Here is a 12,336-nt window from a genome sequence, read left to right as displayed (position 1 = left end):
GATTTGCCATTTCATTCTCCAGATCATTTTACAGATGACAACCCGAGGTAAACAGAATTAAATGATTTGCCTAAGGTCATACAACTACTAGGTGCCAAACTCAGGATTTGAACTCACAAAGATGAATCTTCCAGACTCTAAGCCCAGCATTCTATCCACTTTACCATCTACCGGTGCCTACCCTTTCTTTTATGAATCAATTATTAAAGTTCAATAAATTATAAGCATACCATTCATCAATTCCCAAATATTCCAGTTTTGAGTCTTTAATCCACCACTGACATAACAATATGTCCACAATATGTTTCTTTGGTCTTACTGTAGTCAGTTATTTCACAATATGTTAAACGATCACATCGCTCTCTAAATAGAACTATCGTTACCCAAACCAATTCAAACAACCATGTTACTGCCCAATTAGCTTGAATGAACCGTCAGCATTTGAGGGCTTTCATTTATTCATTAATTTATTTACCATTTATTCATTCAATAAATAATAATTAAGCTTTTCATCTAGCATGAAAAGCTAGAATGCCTCCATAAGGGAGGGACTAAGATAGACAGGGAATTGATATTCAGGCTATTTGATAATCTTTTGGGGAAAAAAAACTGCTGATGGTTAACCTAGAAAAAATTTTAGAAGAAACAAAATAATTATTTCCCAAAATCTGAAGAGCAATTGTATGGAAGAGTAATTAGATATGTTTTTCTTGACTCCAAGGGGCAGAATTAAGAATAATGCTTGTAGACTTAAGATAAGTGGCAATTTGCTTTCTATTAAAAAAAAAAGGACCTCTTATAATTATGGCTGTTTGAAAAAAGAATTGGCACTAAAACTCTTCACGCTGATGCCCATTTAGGTGCATTGTAGAAATATTTCTATTCAAATACAGGTTGAATTAAATGATCCCAAGCCACATTCAGATTTGGAAATTTTATATTTATATGACATTTTATATCATTCAGCCCTAGTTCATGCCATGTGAAGTTCTTCTTCATTTGTAGCTTCAATCTAGAGTTATCTATCCTCACTTTGTATCCTTGTTTTAGCACCTAATTTTATATTATTTTTTATTGTCATTTGATTCTCTGTGCATACTCTTTCTGTATCTGTATGTTCTTTTTGGATGGGAACTATACCTTGTGTTATTTTGCCTCGTGTAGCACCTGTAATAAAGTTGGACATAGAGCTCAATAAATGTTTATTGAAGTAATAGATGAACAAATGAGTGATTGAGTAAGAAGGTTCTCAAAGGTTGACAGTCTAGTCAAATTATGTGGGCAGTAACAGTTGTTTGAATTGTTTCAGTTCTCATTAGAGCCTATTTAAAGTGTCACATAATCATTTTGACATATTGCGGTGGCTGACTACAATATGACCAAAGAAATATGTAGAGATCTCGACATGTCAGCAATGGAGAGAAGGCTTGAGACTTAGATTTTCTGGGACTGATGAATGGCAGACTTAATTTATTGAGTTTTTAATAATTGGGAAATGAGAAGTTTGGGAAGATCTTGTTTTAAGAAAATACAATCTATTTTGATATAAAGCCTCTATTCTCTCTGTCTCTCTCTTTCTCTCTCTTTTTTCCTCTGTAATAGTTAAACTTACTTATGAAATATATTAGCATTCCATAATGATTCAGTTCAGTCTTTTAGACTACAAGGCTTTTTTCTTCCTTTTTCATTACTCTTGCTTATTAAGATCCCTTCTGAAACATCCGGTGAAATTGCTAGGTTTGGTAAGAATTATTGAGTTTATGGATTAGTGAAGTGAGAATTAGTGATGCTGCTCTGTTATATTGTTCTTCCTGAGGACTTAACACCCCATTAAACTGACAGTTTTCTCCATTTGCCTCCTGAGGCCTAGAGCACTTTCCATTTTTTCAGGTTGAGGATTGATAACAGATTTATTTATTTAACTCATCACTACATCTTCCCCTAATGCATCCTTCCTATGGTAGTCCTGACAGCTCCAATAGCTTCTGTACATTCAGTGTATCTAAGATAAAGTAATATACCGAATTTCTACATTTGCATTGAAAGCACTGCATTTTTTTTATTATACTATATTTATTATACTATAACAGAGGCAAGTGGAGTTCAGTGCACATAGTCCCAAATCTCAGAACAATAATAATAAAATCCCAAATCCCACTCTTCAGTAAAATTTTCACTTCTGTTCAATTTCTGCTTATTTCTTTGTATTCTCTACTCTTATTAGCAACATGTTTTCTGAATTATATAATTCTTAATATTTCATGGTTTAAAGAATGGTCAAGAATATTCTTGGATTGTTTTATCCTACTTAATGCTTATAAACACCCAAACAATGTTTAACCAATATGTGATCATTTTTAGCCATCATCATCAAGGAAGGAGGAATTTGTATAAGTGAAATTTTCATGTAATTGAAGCTGATTTCTTTAGAAATGAATATATTTTCAAGACTCATTCTAATTTTTAAAAAATGAATATATTGGATAATGGAGTTGGCAGTGATAGTTTCAGCATGTATCCAAGAACATCAGGAATAGTCATTTCAGATTGTGTTATGGTACCCATGACAAACTTAGGCAAGTAGTGGAACTTAATTGAATCTATGACATATGCCGATGTATTTTGCAGAAAATGAAGAAATAGAGAAATTCTGTAAAGAATGCAATATGATATTGCAACCAATAAATATTCAATGACTTTATTAAGATGGTGAACACAGGAAAATCTGGTAAAAAGACATTGGAAAAAATATTCAAGATCAAGAAGTATAAAAAATGCCAAAGATGGTAAATAATTCAGAAGCATCATGACTGTATAGCAATACTTTTCAAGAAGAGAATTGGAGGGTGATCAACATGATAAGCACTAAAAATATTACATGCACATGCCAACATGTGAAATGAAGCTGATTATATTAACACTTAGGAATGGATTGATTATTAAAATTAAGGATTATTTAGGTCATTCATGAGTTATCACAAAGGTAAAAGCCAACACCAAATTAGAAGGATGTAAAAAAATGATATCCTTTTGCAATTAAAACTATTCTTGTCTAACACAGCTAAGTAAATAATCCTGAATAGCAGGAAATTAATAAAGGATACCTCTTTTTGTTTCCATTTCTTAGTGAAATTTAACTGATATAACACAACTGTTATGAAGAGAGAAAAAAAAAAAGTCCTAACACCAATTTAGATAGAAAATACTTGACCACTTGCCAAGATGAGATATATGACAGCCAAGAACTATAGTGATTCAGGGTAAACAAGCTTCTTTTGAAAACATTATGGTGGAGGATGATGAAATATTATGAGTTCTATCATCTCTCAAAAAAGAAAAGAAAAGCTATAGATGAGAAATTAAGCTTGCAGCAGTATTCAGAAAAGGCATCCATGAAATTCTCTTGCGTGATATCACATCAAAGAATAGTATAATCTCAGAAGAATAACATTTTTAGATGACCAAAAGGAAAAGATTCTCAGTGGCTATTAGTAAACTGTGGCATATTTGATTATGTTTGATTTGATGCTACAAAGTAGCATTAATGTTATCATATATGATATGTATGACAAGACTAACTATGAACAAGGATACAAAGTAAAGATAGCTCATATTATAATAGTAGCCATGAAATATTAAAGGAAGTAGTGGAAAACGCCTCACCTGTCAATTCACTGTAGAAGACTGTTAGAACAGAGAGAAGAATCATATGGTTAAGAATTCAGGGAGGAAAGTTGTACCAGAAAAGAGAGTTTTCACACCAAAGAGCTCATAGGGTCATCAATGTGGGAAAAATCTTTTATCAGAGGAGAATAATGGCCCTGTTGGCAATAACATAGATAGAACCTACAGTTATCCTTTATTATTGGCCCTGAGGAAGCCACCCTAGATTTGAGGTATTATTTGGGTCACTGTACTTCAGACTTTACTTAATAAGCATTCACTTATTTGTTTTTGCTAATTGAACCAGAGAGCACTTTATTTCAAAGTAAAAGACATTTAAATAAAATATATAGTAAAATGAGTGACAAGATGGATTTTATCCACACATAAAGGAAAATATTCTTCCACTAGTTACTATACTGTCATTGGAGGAATTGATATATTCTTTGAGGACATGTAGATAGGGGACAACATAATTGGAGTAACTCATGCTTCTAATAGAGCAGTCATTTATGTAGTCTAGTGAAGTGATCTTGGTTTTTTTGGACATCTCCATTAAACTGAACTCTATTACTCTCCTCTAAGCATCCCTATTCTCTCATGCTTTACTGTTAAGCTATTGCTTTTTCCTGCTCTTTTCTGCCACTTGGTTGCAGTGTATCTTATTTCCCATAGCAAAGAGGAGTCTGCAAACTCATTAATTTATGATTAATGGAGCTATCTTTCGTGTTTTTTGTGGTTATTATCATTACAGATTTTAGCTACCCACATGAAATCAACAAAGTAGTCACCAAATATTTTAAAATTTGTCTTTTAAAGCTTATTTTCCCTTGCAGCTACTTAGATTTTTTAAAATTCTAAATTCTTATTTGAATTGTGGTTTAAAATTCCTTTTAACTTTAACTATATTTTGGAATCACTAGGCTGGGTACTTTCCAAACCATTCTGGGGAATCAATACATTTTGCAAAATTATAAAGAAATTCACAGAATTTAGAGTGAAAAGGTTCTTTATATTCCTACATTGAATTTGATCGGCATGTGAACAAAATCAGAAGATTGAAAAGAGTTAGATGGAGGTGATGATTATCCTCAACAACTAAAACTGTTGTTCTCCACCTTTACTTGCAACTTCTTTTTATCTGTCGATTCATTTGTATCAATTACAATTCAATCAATTAAGGCTGTTTCCAATTAGGATATTCTACTTGGTGCTATTCCTAAAGAACTTGGGAGATTTTTTTGTATTTATCTAGTAGATTTCAAGCCAATTTCATGATAACAAGGACATTAGAAAGATCTCTTTTTTTTTTTCATTAAGTTTTGTAATGACAAAGAAACATTGCGAATCTTTTTAGGGGGGTGGGGACATGGAACAACCCAGTCATCGACTTTATACCTAAGTAGAAAAGGTACTTTCTGTACTGTGTTACTCACAAAAAATAAATGGCAGCTTTTTATCATGGCAAGACTAAAATTTACTCCATCTTTAAAATACTAATAGCACAACATTTTGTCCTGGTGACTTGCATGATTGAAGGGTAGAAACTGTCCATCTAAACTCAATAAAGAAGCTGATATCCTATAAAATATTATTCCAATAAGTACTCATTCAAAGTGTTGGTAGGACTTAAGTAGCCTCTGAGGAATCAGGAAGAACTTAAAAAAAATACCCTATTTTAAAAATGTCATACATTTTACAGTTGTACTTTGTACTGTGGTATTCCTTAAGGTGTTATCATATGAAAATAGAATGGGGTTCTGTATCTGATATATCTACCCTTTTTTTTTCCATTGAAAAATCATCATACATTTTGGAGGCATTAACACAGTACTACCATAGAAATAATAAAAACCTTGACTTCCAAATGAGTTACAAAATATATTTGAGAAATGAGATCTTTATTGAAGAAACTTAGTGTATTTTTTTCACTGTTATGATTACTTTGTATTTCCCTCCATCATATTCTCCTCTTCCTTTTCTCCTACTTTCTCTTTCTTTTTACCCTGTCCATCCTCAAAAATGTTTTCCTTCTGATTACCACCTTCTCTAATATATCTTCCCTTCTATCAATACTTTTGCCTCCTCCTTATCTTTTACCTTCCTACTTTTCTGAAGGACAAAATAGATTTCTATGCCTAATTGAGCATGTATGTTATTCCTCATATAAGCCAATTCTGAAGAGAGTAAGGATCACGTACTGCCTCTTAACTGCCATCTTTCCCTCCATTGTAAAATATCTTTTACACAATGCTGTTTTCTTTTTCCTCTTTTTTTATAGAGTGAAATGGAGATGAATGATTCTTTACTATGTGTTTTAGTTAATAGTAAAATCAATAAAAATTTGCCTTTATTAAACTCTTTTATTGAATTATTTAGAAATGTATTTAGAAATGCTGAAAGTATTTCCAAAATGGAAACAGATTGCAGGCATTTCCTATGAGATAATGACAGAGATATTCAGAATGTGAGTGTTTTGAAGAAAGTCCTTAACACTTTAGAAATTGTTTTTGTTGTAAAAAACACCTAATAATATTATTTAAAGCATTTTGAAGAACAATACCTTTGGAGAGGATAAGGAATTCTATTTGAGCTAAGAAATTTTCAGTGATATGTTGGGCACTTTTGTCTCTAAGACCCACTATTTTATAAGAAATCATCTAACACTTTATGAATCATTCTTGTCCAAGACATAAACCTGTGTTTAAAGGATTTTATTTTAAGAATATATAGCTATTGGACTCAAAAAACTCCAAACACTTCTTTGGAGTTATTGAGAGTCATTGGAGCTGCCTAAACTAAAAAATACTACAATATCATAATATTTAGAATGCTTAGATTTATGGCATTGTTACCATAAATTTTGAATTCTTAAAGCAAAAGTCAAATTATGAAATTGTGGTCACTGGGGAACCTGGGACAGAATTTAATAACTTGATAACTTCATCACAAGAAACAAAAAAATAAGGTTCTAATAATTATAAATACCTGTGTATTGGATAGCTCCTCATCTTAGAGGAATATGATGGCACTTCACTAGCTGAACGAAAGGGACTATAATGCCATCATGACAAATGACATTCTTTGACAGACTTAATGAGCTAACAGGCCTAAGAAATGTACTAAAAAGTAAAGATATAAACAATTTGGCCTTAATTTTAACTATGTAATTTAAAATCTTATATTGGCCTTCATATATAATATGTATGATCCCTTTATGCCTCTTTTATCATTCTTTTTTCATATGCATTTATATTTTTAAATATTCCATCATTACAAAATTACCTGGCTAGTCCTATAATGCAAGTACTTCCAACCTCTGACTTTTTAAAACTTCATTATATACCTTGGTTCTATGGAAAATCCAAAGAGAAAAGGGATTCCCAATCAATGGTGAGACTTCACATGTTCTATAACCCATGTATTAGCTATAGAACATGTGTATATTTTCCATGATACTGTTGAGAATATTTCCTTATTTTATGACTCATGTAACATTAGCAGTCATTAAAGTTTTGCTGTAGTTATACATGATTTTTAAAACATGAATGGAAAACACTTTCTTTGAGAAAAACTTTTAAGACAACAAGTGACTAGGTAGATTGGCAGATAAGACTCTGGGCCTAGAGTCAGACAAAATTTTGGCCAAATTTGGATTTGGCCTCAGACATTTACTATGTGACCCCTAATCACTTAATCTTTTGCCTCCTTCAATTTCTTAAACTATAAAATGGATGTAATAATAGCATCTACCTTGAAGGGTTGTTGTGAGGACCAAATGAAATAATATTTGTAAAGCACTCAGTCTATTTCCTGGCACATAGTAGGCACTTAATTCTTGTTCCCTTTCCCTCTTACATTTTGTTCTTCCTAGTTAAATGAATTAGGAGGAGGTGTGGACAATTAATCATTAGCAGCCCTTATGGCATTTTATATTCTCTAAACCCTTTTTTTCTCACTCATGTTATAGTTCTAGTCTTCACAGCAAATGATCTAAAAAATGTACATTTTTTTTAAATTAAAAAAAAATCAAAGATACTGTCTGTGAACACAAAGGCTATCTGTGCGGAGATGAGAAGAAAGGCACAATCCATCAGTGGACTTTATTTGTATCAGCTGTGTTTGCTTAGCTGTCGGAAGGCTCCCAGTGAGGGAAGGAAATAACTCTAATGTAAAACAAAAAAGTACCAATAAAAGATTTTTTTTCAGGAAGATAAATAAAGAATTGATAGATGCTGTTAATTTTTCTTTTTTCTTTCTTTCTTTCTTTCTTTCTTTTTTTTTTGTTAATGATATTTTCTGAAATCTTTTTCATTCTTTGGATCACTTTTTTTTTTTTTTTTTGAGTTTAGGGTGATGACTCAATGCCTTTAAAATGGTATCATTTTTAGCATAAGTTTTTTCCTATATATAATAATCAATCATATTGACTCATCTTTTCTAGCTTCATATCTTTTTATATTATAAATACATCTTCAAGTCATACATCAAATATTAAAGCGTTAATGTTCCATTGTTATTATAGGACTTAGAAATGGAAGTACTCTTATTTTATAAGTAAGATATCTGTTCTATTTTACAGCTATTTATTGCCCTCTCAGTTTCACAAATAAGTGTATGTTGATTAATTGGTTTTAACTGCCATCATATTCAGGATTATCTGAGTCTCATGCAAATTTCTCACATTTTCCTTTCTTTTTTTTGATGTTCTGAGTTTCTTTTCCCTCATTTCTGATCTGTGAATTGATACTGCTCCTATTTTTCCATCATGCTACTACTTCATGATGTTTTATAAATGAATCTGTATCCTAAACTGGACTTTCCATCATCTAATACATATTTCTGCTTGGCAAGAAAATCAAATATTTGCTAGCCTTGGTAGTTTTTGGACTCTTCTTTGTGGTCATTGCTTTTTATTTCATTCATTAACATTCTCTAAGAAATGGTGACTGAATCATTTTTAAAAGTTTTTTTTTTGTCCAATTCCCATTTTTTTCCAGGAAAAATTATTTTGGATTGATTGGTTTGGATTTTTTGTAATTATATGCATTTTCTTCTCACCATTATCATATTTTTCTAATATAGTTTAATTCTAAATTTTTCTAAAAAGTTATCTTGGATAGAAGATTATGGATAGAAGCTTTGGATAGATTATGAAATTACTCATATTTAGGAATGGTCTTTTTTGTCTGTTAAGTTGTAATAGTAATTTAATTTTTGTTCTGGTATTTGATCATTACAATGTCTAGTTTAATCTCTGACCCTCTTTTTTGACAGAAGTATTCATGTTGTATAGGCATGAGACTTTTTGAATAGTCTATGCTCCTTAACCTTTAAAAAATTTTTCATGTTTTTTCTCCAGGAAGAAAAATTAATATTGATTTGAAATTATAGTCAATTTAACCATAGAAGAGCACATCAAAAGGTACAATATAAAGCATTTATCTAACTTTTAATGCTTTCATATTTTTTGTTTGTTTGTGACACTTATTCTTGTGATAGCTAATCTGTGAATAGAATCTGTTTGTATTTAGATAATTGTTTTCAACTTTGCCTCAATTTCAATAAGAATAAACTTACTTGTTACAGAAAAATGGCATTACTGGTCCATCTGTACAATTTACTTCTATGAATTTAGATATTTTTATCTATTTTAGAATATAGTCTTAAATTTAAACATGATGGATATTAATATTAACTATGCTATATAGTGGAGACAGCTAGGTAGTGCAATGGATGGAGTACCTGGGCATGAAATCAAGAATACTCATCTTATTGTTCAGCTGTGTCGGAGTCTCTGTGACCATATTTTGAATTTTCTTGGTGAAGATACTGGAGCAATTTGCCATTTTCTTCTCCAGCTCAGTTTATAAATGAAGTGAAGCAAAGTTAAGTGACTTGCCTGGAGTCACACAGTAAGTATTTAAGGCCAAATTTGTACTCAACTAATTCCAAGTCCAATATTCTATCTACTGAGAGACCTGAGCTACCTGACACCCAAACACAAAATTGAACCATGGACCTTTCCTGAGTGCAAATTTGGCCTCAGACAGCTCTGTGAAGTTGGGCAAATCACTTACCCCTGTTTACCTCAGTTTCCTCATCTATAAAATGAGCTGGAGATGGAAATGGCAAAACACTCCCGTATCTTTGTCAAGAAAATCCCAAATGGAGTCTGGAAAAGTCAGACACAATTAAAATGATTGAACAACTTCTACTTAGTACTATATATGTGATCTTGGGCAACTTACTTTATTCTTCTGAGCCTCGGTTTCCTCATCTATGAAAGAAAAGTATTGAACTAAATGAGTCTAAAGTCTCTCCAGAATTAAATTAATTCAAAGCATACCAAAATGCACTAAAATGAATTTTTTTATTCTATGACTATTTTATGAGGTGTTTATGATATTTTGTTTATATATTATTAATCTCATTAAACTATTTTCTATAGAAATGAAAATTTTATACATATTTTCCTTTTGATTTCTTCCTGAAAGTTTCCTCTTTCCATATATACTTTTCCATACACAATATGTGTGTGTGTGTATATATACATATATATATATGTATATATACACAAACACACAAACACATATGTAAAATGGATTCAACCTCAATGAACATATATGTTCATGTAAGTATAAATGTCAGTTAAAATATTTATTTAATGCCTATATACTTACTATATACTTTGTTAAAAACTGAGGTTATTAAGAAAAGTAAAAGATAGGTCTTGATCTCAAGAGGTATTTGGACTATATTCTAGGATATAAGAACTTTGGAAAACTGAATTTTGGGGGAGCCACTAGAAATGTCTTTCCTTTGGACTTTTTTCATTTCTTGATCCATGTTCTCCAGTTTATTTATTTATTTATTTTGTCATCCTTTGTGGTGCACACACTTTGCAGTGAAACCAATTAATAGTGATGTATATTTTCATATGTTTTGGAAAACTTTATTAAATTCCTTATAGAATATATTTTTATATCCTCTCCCTCAATAAATGTTGATGGGTAAGTTGTAATTTTACTTGTCATGATTATTTGTATGATAAGATGACCAAGTGTTCCGTGAAATGAGGTTTCTTGCTGCATTTGGCACACAATAACACCATCTCTGCCAAATCCTTTGTTTTTCTCTCCTATAGTGCATCCCAGGAGTCATCCTTCCAGTTTACTATAGCTTCTTTATAGATTCTGTTTTTATAGCAAGAATGTTAATATCTATATGATACAGAAGTGTATCTTCTTGTTGGTCATTGGATAAATATTATACATTTAAGAATAAAACCAATCAAATTTACATTTATAAACAACTACATTCCAACATGTAAGGGACTAAGAACTACATGATTTTTAAACAACTTTATTCATCTTTTATTATGAACTTAACAACCATCATCAAACATTTCAAGATTAATAAAAAACAGGGAAAAGTATTATGTTAGGAAATGAACTTCTGTTATATAAAGTTTTTTTTTTATTTAATGATTACTTTATAATGACAACTTTATTCTTTGCACTCGTTTCTTTTCCGATTTTTTCCCCCCTCCCTCCCTCCACCCCCTCCCCTAGATGGCAAGCAGTCCTTTATATGTTGGATATGTTGCAGTATATCCTAGATACAATATATGTTTGCAGAACCGAACAGTTCTCTTGTTGCATAGGGAGAATTGGATTCAGAAGGTATAAATAACCCGGGAAGAAAAACTAAAATGCAGATAGTTCACATTTGTTTCCTAGTGTTCGTTTTTTGGGTGTAGCTGCTTTATATAAAGTTTTTTGAAAGAAATATTTATGTGTATTTTGAATTCAATGAGGTAGTAACAAAACTGTTTTATTTGTGTCTTCCTTTCTTCTTCCTTCCCCTTCTGTGCTTCCAAAAATGCTTTATTGATTGCACCTTTTATGTCTAGCACTACCCACTAATTCATCCTTTCCCTCTCTCTTGTATATATAAAAATTTTCTCTTGCAACAAATGTATATGTTTGAGAATGAATGTCTAATTCAGTATCTCTTATAGTCCATCACCTAATTACCAAGAAGTGGTAATTATCAATTCATTACCAATCATTCTGAAGTTATGTTTGTACTGGAACCAGCTTGAACCAGCTTAGAAGAGTCAATTGTTAAATTTTCAATGTGAGCATTATATCCTGGAAACCAGGAAATGTTTCAGATCAGCATCAGATTTGTTGTCTTGCTGATTGTCTAGATTTAAGAAGATAATTAAGAAAATGTTAATGATGCAGAATCAACTAAAAAAAATATCATGCATACATTTTTCTTCCAGGAAATCTAGTTAAGCATTTACTAGCACATTGCTGATTGTTTCTCACTTAGGGAGAATTCTGAAGTTTTTTGAAGTTGTTTTCCTTAAAAATATTATGTATTTTATAATAATAAAAATAAAATAAAACATTATTTACAAAATATTAAATTTTGTCTTTGATTCCTTCATAGTTACTATTTATTTACAATAAAATTCTGTTACATCATTATTCTTTAATTTGTTTAGCTATTCAGTTGATGGGCAGCTATTTTATTTTCATTTATTTACTGCAACATAAACTGCAGCTATAAATATTTTTATACATATGAGTCCTTCCTTCTGTTTCACTTTTTGTGGCTATACATTTAATAATAGTATCATTGAATCAAAGGATATGTACC

Source organism: Antechinus flavipes, chromosome 5 (assembly GCF_016432865.1).
Source record: "Antechinus flavipes isolate AdamAnt ecotype Samford, QLD, Australia chromosome 5, AdamAnt_v2, whole genome shotgun sequence".
NCBI classification, from domain to species: domain Eukaryota; kingdom Metazoa; phylum Chordata; class Mammalia; order Dasyuromorphia; family Dasyuridae; genus Antechinus; species Antechinus flavipes.
This window is presented reverse-complemented; position numbering follows the sequence as displayed.